We start from the raw sequence: 10,371 nt of genomic DNA, 5'->3' as shown, positions 1-10,371 counted from the left end.
TCATTGTTTCATAGTATATTTTTCTCCAGGTGCACGCTCCGTGGACGTAAGCAATCTTGTCGAACCACGTAAAATCTCTCGTCTACATTTTTTCTGTGAATTTTCTTTGAGCTATTTATTTTGTTGATCGAAAAAAAAATAAATAAATGGCGAGTACTTAAACGGCCAAGTTCTAGGTGGGGCCCATTAATGGAAAAAATAATTCTAGTTTGTGGCGGAACACTGTGAAGGATGTGTTGGTCTAACAGGGACTGATTAAAGCATTGTATGGGAAAGACAAGAAGCTAGAGACCATATCAGATGATCAGTGGGAGGAGCTGGAAATGAAAGCGGTAAGTACCATTCGCTTAAGTTTAACTCTAGAAATTAAATACAGTGTGTTGAATGAAACATCACCTGCTGAGCTTTGGAAACTTTGGAAAAAATTGGAGAATATTTATATGTCCAAGTCCTTAGTTAATAGACTATATTTGAAGAAACAATTGTATCAGTTGAGGATGACTGAGGGCACAGAAGTTAGAGACCACCTCAAATATTTCAATAAAATAATCACACAGTTTCTAAGTATTGAGGTAAAAATTGTGGAGGAAGATAAAGCACTGATTCTTTTGTATTCGCTTCCTAGTTCACTTGATACTTTGAAAACCACATTACTTCTAGGTAAAGAAACTCTTACAATTGATGAGGTGACTACTGCCATTCTAGAGAGTAAGAATTTTCACAAACCAGATTATCTAGGACGTGGAGAAGGGTTGGTGGCTAAGGGTGAGTCTAGCCAACAGTGGGGCAGGAGTTCTAGTAGGGGTAATTGGAATCAAGGGAAATCTCGATCCAAGTCCAGGGGTAAGAATGGGAATTGGAGGAGTGGTTGTTTTTATTGTGAGAAAGAAGGGCATATGAAGAAGGACTATCTAAGGAGGACAAGATATTTAGAGGAAAAGAACAGGAAGAAGACTGAGCAGGCTACTGTAGTGGAGAGCAGTTCATCAGTTTTTTATGGGGATCTTTTGGCTGTTACTACAAGTTCCGATTACTTAGCCGATACTTAGACTTTGGATTCAACGTGCTCATATCATATGTGTCCATATAGGGACTGGTTTGACTCCTATGAACCAATCTATGGAGGGACGGTGTTAATGGGTAATGATGCTTTTTGTGGTATTCCCGGCATTGGAACAGTCAAAATCAAGATGTTTGATGGTGTGGTTAGAACCATCAGGAATGTGAGGCATGTTCCAGATCAGAAAAAGAATCTGATTTCCTTGGGCTCTTTGGACAGTAATGGTTTCTCCTTTCCAGCTAGGGATGGTGTGCTGAAAGTGGCTAGCTAGAGGTTCACTAGTAGTTATGAAGGGTCATCTGAAGAACAATTTGTGCACTCTTGTGGGTAGCACGGTGACAGGTGGAGCTGCAACTAGTACCTCTTTAGATACAAATACAAATGATACTACTCTGTGGCATATGAAGTTGGGTCACATGAGTGAGCATGGTTTGCAAGAGTTGCATAAGCAGAACTTACTGGGAGGTAATTCTTGTTGTAAGCTTAAGTTTTGTAAATACTGTTTGTTTGGTAAATAGCGTAGGGTGAGTTTCAAAATAGGAAAGTATACGAGCAAGGAGGTGCTAGAGTACATTCATTCATATGTATGGGGTCCAGTACAGGTACAGTCTCACAATGGTGCTATTTATTTTGTCTCATTTATTGATGACTTTTCCAAGAAAGTCTGGGTGTATTTTTTGAAGCACATGAGTGAGGTATTCAATAAGTTTGGGGAATGGAAAACTCAGGTAAAGAAACAAACAGGGAAATAGGTGAAGTTTCTGAGATCTAACAACGGACTAGAGTAAAAAAACAGCCAGTTAATTGACTTCTATAAGGAAGGGGGGATCACTAGACAGTATACAGTTCCACATGGGACATAGCAGAATGGGGTGGCTGAAAGGGTGAACAGAACATTACTAGAGAGGGCAAGATGTATGGGGATTCAGGCTAATCTGCCTAAGTCATTCTGGGCAGAAGCAGTGAGTATGGCATGCTACTTAGTAAACAGGTTTCCTTCTGTAGCTATTGACGCAAAGAATCCTGAGGAGGCATGGACAGGTAAGCCAGTAGATTACTCTATGTTGAGAATACTTGGTTGTCCATCGTATGTGCACGTGTAGGAACAGTAAAGATCAAAGTTGGACTCTAATTCCAAATCGTGTGTATTTCTTGGTTTCCAAGAAGGAGTGAAGGGATACCGGTTGTGGGACCTTATGACACGGAAGGTGGTCATTAGCAGGGATGTGGTCTTCGATAAGGAAGCCATGTTGAAGGAGAATGCTAATAAGAAGGTGGAGTCTGATTCAGCGAGAGGACCTATTCAGGTGGAGCTGGACAACATTCAGAATTCAGGTATGGGTAATACTCAGACTAATCTTATTGATTCTGTTGATATGGGCTACAGTTCCACAGGAAATTCCTCAGATGGGTGATAGACACGAGCCTACAAGGCTAACCACCGGCAGAGAAAGGAGGAATGTTAAGCCTCCGATCAAGTATGAGTTTGAGGACTTAGTTACATTTGCTTTGATTACTAGTAATGGAGATCCTTCTGATTTTCAGGAAGCAGTTCAGAGTTCTGAATGAGATAGTTGGCTTGGAGCCATGGTTGAGGAGATGGAGCCTCTTTATAAGAATAACACTTGGGTGTTGGTTAAGAAGCCCAAGGACAGGAAGCTGATTGGTTGTAAGTGGGTTTTCAGAAAGAAAGAACCTACTTCAGAATCATAAGAGATAAAATATAAGGCCATGTTAGTAGCAAAAGGATACAAACAAGAAAAAGGTATAGATTATAATGAAATCTTTTCTCCTATTGTTAAGCATGCTTCTATTAGATCCTTATTAGCATTGGTTGCCATACATGATTTAGATCTGGAACAGATGGATGTAAAGACAACTTTCCTTCATGGTGAGTTGGAGGAAGATATCTTTATGGAGCAACTGGAGGGGTTTGCGGAACAAGGTAAAGAACACCTGGTATGTAAGTTGAATAGGTCTCTTTATGGTTTAAAGCAATCCTTTAGGCAATGGTATAAGAGGTTTGATTCTTATATGTTGAGGATTGGTATGTTAGAAGTAGTTATGACAGTTTTGTTACTTCATATTGCTTAACAGTGGTGTATATGTGATCCTTATGCTATATGTGGATGACATGTTGATTGCCTCTAGTAGTACTGATGAGTTGAATGTGTTGAAAGCCAGGTTACAAGATGAGTTTGAGATGAAGAATCTTGGTGCAGCTAAAAAGATCCTTGGCATGGAAATTAGGAGGGACAGAAAACAGAAAAATTGTGGTTGTCATAGAGTAAGTATATTAAGAAGGTGTTGGAAAGGTTTAATATGGATAAGGCTAAATCGGTAAGTACACCTCTAGCTGCTCATTTTCAGTTGTCTACTAAACTGTGTCCTTTTACTGATGAGGATAAGTTGGATATGGCTAGTGTGCCTTATGCCAGTGCAGTAGGGAGTCTGATGTATGTTATGGTATGTAGTAGACTAGACTTGTCATATGCAGTTAGTTTGGTAAGCAAATATATGGCTAATCCAGGTAGAATGCAGTGAAATGGATTTTCATATATTTGCATGGCACTTCTGATTATGGTATCTTATTTGAAAGTACTGATAATTGTAATGTTCAGGGTTATGTGGACTCCGATTATGTAGGTGATTTGGATAAGAGGAGGTCTATTTCTGGCTTCATTTTTACCATGGTTAGTGGTTCCATTAGTTGGAAGGCTATGTTGCAACCTACTACAGCTTTGTCTACTACAGAAGCTGAATACATAGCTTTAGCAGAGGCAGGTAAGGAGGCTTTGTGGTTAACTGGACTGATTTAGGAACTTGGTGTTATGCGGGATAGGTTACACGTATTCTATGATAGTCAGAGTACGATCCACTTGGCAAGGAATCAAGTCCACCACTCTCACACGAAGCATATTGACGTCCGGTACCATGCAATTAGAGGTTGGGTTGAAAGTGATAAGTTCCAGTTATTGAAGATCCTCACAGATGGAAATGTTGCAGATATGCTCATGAAACCTGCTACATTAGCTAAGTTCAAGTGTTGTCTGGACTTAGTTAATGTATTCTCTTGTCGATTGTTGACAGAGCATCCCAGAGTGTGGGGATGGAATGTTGTGCTTGGCTGTGATTAAAAGCCAAGGTGGAGATTGTTAAAAAATATGTTTTTTTTATTTATTTATTGTGGCTTTTATCACAGCCGTGGACCATCTATAAATCTAATGGTTGTGTGGTGTTATATATATGTTTGTAAGTCATGGAAAAAAGAGTGTATTGCTTGTCATTTTGTGAAGGAGAGCTACAAGGGCTTTCTCGCTAGGAAGATTTTTCTTCACTAGTTTGACAGGTGAAGGTGTGTACAGAGGATCTGGGATCAGGGAGAGTCTGATCAAATCTTGTACTACCATCGTTTCACAGTGGATTTTTATCCAAGTGCACACTTCATGGATGTAGGCAATCTTGCCGAACCACGTAAAATCTCTCGCCTACATTTTTTCTGTGAATTTTCTTTGAGCTATTTATTTTGTTGATCAGAAGATTAAAATTGTTGCGCGTTAACAAATTCAATGGATCTGAGCGAGAAGAAGCAGAGCTTTCGGTGTAATGTGGTGTCGTTGGCGGCAGAGCTGAAGGAGGTGTGGAGCCGCTTGGCTTCGCAGGAACAATCGTTTGTGAGTGAGGGTTGTGGGCCCATCTTGGATTTGTAGTTTATATTTAAGTTTTTTTGTGCTTGGTATTTGGGTTTTTGTTGGTTCCGTAGTTTTGTATATTGAAAATTTGAAATTGAGTGACTATGCCGAATTTCTTCTCAAGAAGTAGAGTATAAAGCTAAAGAAATGGAAGAAGAGATGTGCATATTACACGAGAGCTTGGAGGAGAGGAATGGGCAATGGCAGGCTTCGACATCTACGGCAGAGAAGGTACCACAAACCACTATTTGTGATTCTATTTTTCTCCATTTTAAATTCTTCAGAGCCGCCAGCGTCCGAGAGCACTTGTGAACGCCAGGGGTCTTTGTCGAGAGCTAGAAGCAATTAATGGCGTAGAAACGAAGAAAAAAGAGAGAGCATGCAAAACTCGCTACCTGAAGTAGCGATTTTTTGCAAAATTTCATTTAAATATAGCTAGACCTTCCAGCGAGATTTATCTGTTACGTGTCAGTGGCATCCCTCGTCGTTTAAAACTCACTGGATGGTCCAGCGAGTTTTCCTTAAAAAATAGTTGGACCATCTAGTGAGTTTTAGGATGCATCAAAGTGGAAAAAAAAGTTCCCACCAAACCGTTATTTAATATTTTATTATAAAAAAATTAAAAAAGGAAAAAAAAAAGACTCGAGTATATACAGTGGTCATGGGATTGACAACGTACAAAAGGATACAATAATATCTTTGTCTGGCATATATTATTTTAGAGGGTGTGTTAGGAAGAAATGAGACTTACCCAAAAATTGCAGAAGTACAATCAGAAGTTTTTTCTCTCCCAATTAACAAAATCAATTTTAATGATATGACAATAGTACAAAAATATATTTTTTCAGCAGCACAAAATCAGCCCAAAAATAATCACAAATATCAATCCCACGAGACACAATTTTACGTCGAGCAACCCTTCAAATCAAAGGGTAAAAACCATGGTACTTGAGAATCTATTCAAAAACTTCACTGTGACAAAAGTGTGGGTACAAGATCTTAATTTTCAACTAACAATAAGAGATCTTAAAAATCATGGATGGAAAGTCAAGAATTTCACCAAAAAAGTGGTTACTATTCAAACCCTATATCTGATGTTGCAATTCTTGGATGACCAATTTGACCATTCTAAATTATCGTCTATCAGTATGCTATCTACTGAAAAAATATCAACTCAATCGGACCATGGATGAGCCTCAATTTGTCGATTGATCAAAATTGCATGCTATTGCAAAAACCCATATTTTTTTCAATATGGTTACTATTCAAAACACGATATATGACGCTACAGTGCTTGTATGACCAATCCTATGATCCAAAATTAACATCTATGAGTTCTCTATCTACTAACAAAATATCAGCTCGATCAGACCACGGATGTCCCTCTAATCGTCGGTTGATCAAAACTGCAAACTATAACAAAAACCCAGATTTTCTCTTCTGCTTCTCCCTCTTTCTGCCACACACTTTCTCTCACTTTTCTAATGGAATTCTAAACTGCCAACCCTATTTTTCTTTACTTAAATGAGGTCTAAAAAGGTTTCTAAAAAAGTCCAATAAAGAGCCCACAGAAAATGGGCTAAAGGGTTGAATGAGTTTCTCCACATAGGAGGTGTTACGATCCTAATTTCTGGTATTTTTTTCTTTTCCACATAATAATAATAATAATAATAATAATAATAATAATAATAATCATACTTTGACACCATAAAACGTAAACAAAGTCAACCCATACCCATAGGTACTGGAAATTCACCTGTTTATAAATACATATCAACTAAGCAGCGAAAACCATGATATACTTAAACTTATACACAATACCAGAGTTTTACTGTTCCATTTATACACATATAGATCCCAAAAAGGACCACAAATCCTAGAGTCAAACCCAAAAACCCATCCCAATCCTGACTCGATTACTTACCCTACAACTGGGGTGGCACCAACAAACTCCTATATCTCGGAGCTTGCTCCACACGTCTGTTGGGGTTTTCAAAAATGTTTGTAATTACTGGGGTGAGACACCTCTCAGTAAAGGAGATAGACTAATATCAGTGTGTGGCATCATGAGTATTATCGCGTTATAAACATATACTGCAAGTAATTTAGCTGTAATGTATATTAAGTTGTAACTGTTAATACATGGAAATCTATACTTTAAACATAAGCATACTATATTGTAATAAATTTTCACAACATATAAATCATCTGTTAAATCTTTATATTACTAAAATCATTCTCTGGATGGATAACTGTCTGTCATGGATTAACCCCGCATGATTCGGGTTGTGCGACCCGTGGATTGGACTTAACTTTGGCTGGCCTACTAGGCTAACTCAAACATGACATAACTATGCACGATTGCTCACCCAACCTGCATCCTGCTCCTCAGAACACTTCTCGTGTCAGCACACAGTGGGTATACTACTCTCCCCTATACTTGAGCTAATCGGCCTCCGACCCTCACTTCCTAAATAGTGTGGTTGCACTGTTGGCTATACACCAACTTGCTCTACCCATCCTACTCCCTACTACCCTTCTCGGGTTTATACCCAAGGGGTGATTCTGTCTAATCTAGCCACCTGATTTGCCCATCCTACTCCCGCAACACTTCTCGGGTCGGCACCCAGGGGTTACATTATCTAATCTGACTAGCTAGCTACGGTACTGTGCTCATAACATATGTAAACCATCCAGGTTCTGTTACTATATAATATATTTCACATAATATTTCTGTAAATAAATATCATTTTCTGATCTCTAAGTAAAATCTATCATATACGTATTTTTGTATAGAAACTTGTCATTTCATAATTTCTGAATATATATATCGTCATATTAAAACTAATCACAGCATCTATGCCGGCTGAATTATCACAGCATCTGCGCCGACTGAATTATCCCAATATACTGAAAATATCTTAATTTATGTATTGATTATCATCTTTCCAAAACTATTGTCAAATCATGCTTGTTTTGTGAAACATAAAATATTTTGACATGATATAAGTCTGTAGTAAAATTATCTATACTCATGCTACACACGTGAGTACTACTATATTATATTATCTAGCCTAGAAAAACATATTTTACTGTCAAAATAATATTAAATCTGAAATCAAGATTTCCTCAATTCAACATCAGTATTCTCAAAAATTATACTAAATCATATATAAATTTTTAAATCAAATATTGTATATTTAATAATTAATATTCTGAACATACCTGATTTAATCTATCCCCTTACCTGATTCCTATAAAGCCTGCTAAAACCCTAAACCACACCCACGGCATCCAAAACTCCAAACCCTAAAATTGCATTATGCCCAGTTCAATCAACTCAAACCCAATGTGACAAACTGCAATTAATAAAATTTATTTTTTTTCCTTCTTACTAAATATAATAAATGTCATCTGTCTGAATACTGATAATAACATCTCAGGCCCAAAAAGTGCTGAGGAAACTCTGTTTGCCATATATAACTAAGCAACAGTACATAAAACTGGGAACTACTAAATATAATACAATACCAGAAAACTATGGAGCTCAGTAATATATTTATAACACAAAATACCCAGTGACATCACTATAAACTGAACACAATCCCAAAATACTGTTATCTGAAAAATACCTACCCTTCCCCCAAAGACAACACAAGTCAACCTCTACCCGCGAGCCTGATCTGCTCGCCTAACTGGATCTCCTGAAAAATGATAAGTCACTGGGATAAGACAACGCTCAATAAGTGGAAATATGCTATTACTAGTGTGTGGCGGATGAGTTAAATATTTAAAATATTGAAATAATACTGTAATTTGAGAAAACTGATAAACTGTACAGAATATACCTATCTATCATGTAATCTTTAAAATATGATTATGTATCTGAGTTTGCTATCAGAAGGTACTGCTAGTATAATAATATAAAATTATTGTTGTGTAATATATTTGTACATAGGAACTTCTGCTATACCCTGGGATTTGTATATCATGATATAACCCCTCATAACAGGGTTGTGCGGCCCGTAAGTTGGACTTACTTTGCTTGGCCTACCAGGCAAGTCAATCTATATCTGTACATCCGTCAATCTAGCTCACTGCAATCTCTTCGGGCAATCTCCAAACTCTAACATCATCTAACCGACCACCTCAACCCAGCTCTCTAGGGAGATTGCAATCTCTCCTGGTTCGGCTAGACGGAATCCACATACTATCTGAGTTATGTGGTTACACTATATTTTGTACTAGCAAAGGTACCGTGCTCTGCTATATATTCATCTGTCTATAATTTCCACAGGGTTCTGTAACTGTGTAATAATGTATACATATATAAATATATAATAATCTTGCTACTTTTAACATGATTTCAAAAACGACTATAACACTATATTTCTTAGCTATATTATCTGAGATATCTGACTAAAATATATATATTTTCTATCTGTATCATCTGTGCTTTCTATCTGAACTATCTGTAATATTAGTATAAAATATTTGTATATAATATATATATACTATTTATATAATATTTGTGTGCTCTATATATAATATATTTATATTATGTATATCTGTTGTAGCATCTCAATGCTATCACTGTATAATCTGTCTAAGTGTTATGGTCAAGAAATCATGTTTTTCTCTGAAAATACTGTAAGTCTCATTCATTTCTAATATTCTGAAATATCTGAATATCTATATATCTGTAACACTGTAAAATCTATATATATAGTACTATAATAAACTCATGCCACACATTTGAATAAACGTAGTCTCATGCCCAATTTCTATAATTCTGCTATAAAAATAGTATTCATAATTTTCTGGAAAATAACCTGATCTACATGCTTGTAAATACACTTTCATAATCTTCTGTATACATATTAAAAAATTGCTAGCATAGCATATTTCCCTTACCTTAACTATGAAAAACCCCTACTAAATTTTGATTCTATACCTGCAGGATTCCTATCTCAACATTCTGAAAACAATATCCCTCAGAACAAAACATCAATATTTTCTTACCTACAACACTTACTACAAGGAAGGCATAATCTGAATAAAATGTCTTACCCTAGATCTGGGATGAATTTTAAATCAACTTTCCCCACGATCTGCTCTGGCAGACTTGTAGAGAACTTCACCAGGAGTGTCGTGGTGGCCTTGGATCTTCAATCTAGGAAGAAATGGGGTCAGGATCGAAGAGAGAAAGGGAGGGGGTCAGGGGAGAGAGAGAGAGAGAGAGAGAGAGAGAGAGAGAGAACGGTTTTGCGCTTAATTTCTATCAACATTCTGAGTTTCAGTTATTTATAGGACTGGATTCGTCAACGAGACACGTCACCTCGTCATGTCTCGTCGACGAGTTCTTAAGTAATTTCGTCAATGAACCCTACCTCCTCGTCAACAAAATTCAGACTGCCTAAAAACCCTCTCTCGGTATCTTCTTGTCGACGAGGCGTGGCTTCATCGACGAGGCCTACTTATGCGCTCGTCAACAAACTCCCTGTGTTCGTCGACGAGGCCCTGTGTAAAAATTTTTGAGTTATTATATTCAAAATGCAATGTCGTCGACGAAACCTGCTGTCTCCTTCTATTTCTGTTTCCATTTCCCTCTCTCTTTAT

The sequence above is a fragment of the Malania oleifera genome, chromosome 9, assembly GCF_029873635.1.
Source record: "Malania oleifera isolate guangnan ecotype guangnan chromosome 9, ASM2987363v1, whole genome shotgun sequence".
Lineage (NCBI taxonomy): Eukaryota > Viridiplantae > Streptophyta > Magnoliopsida > Santalales > Ximeniaceae > Malania > Malania oleifera.
Note: the sequence above shows the minus strand (reverse complement) of the source record.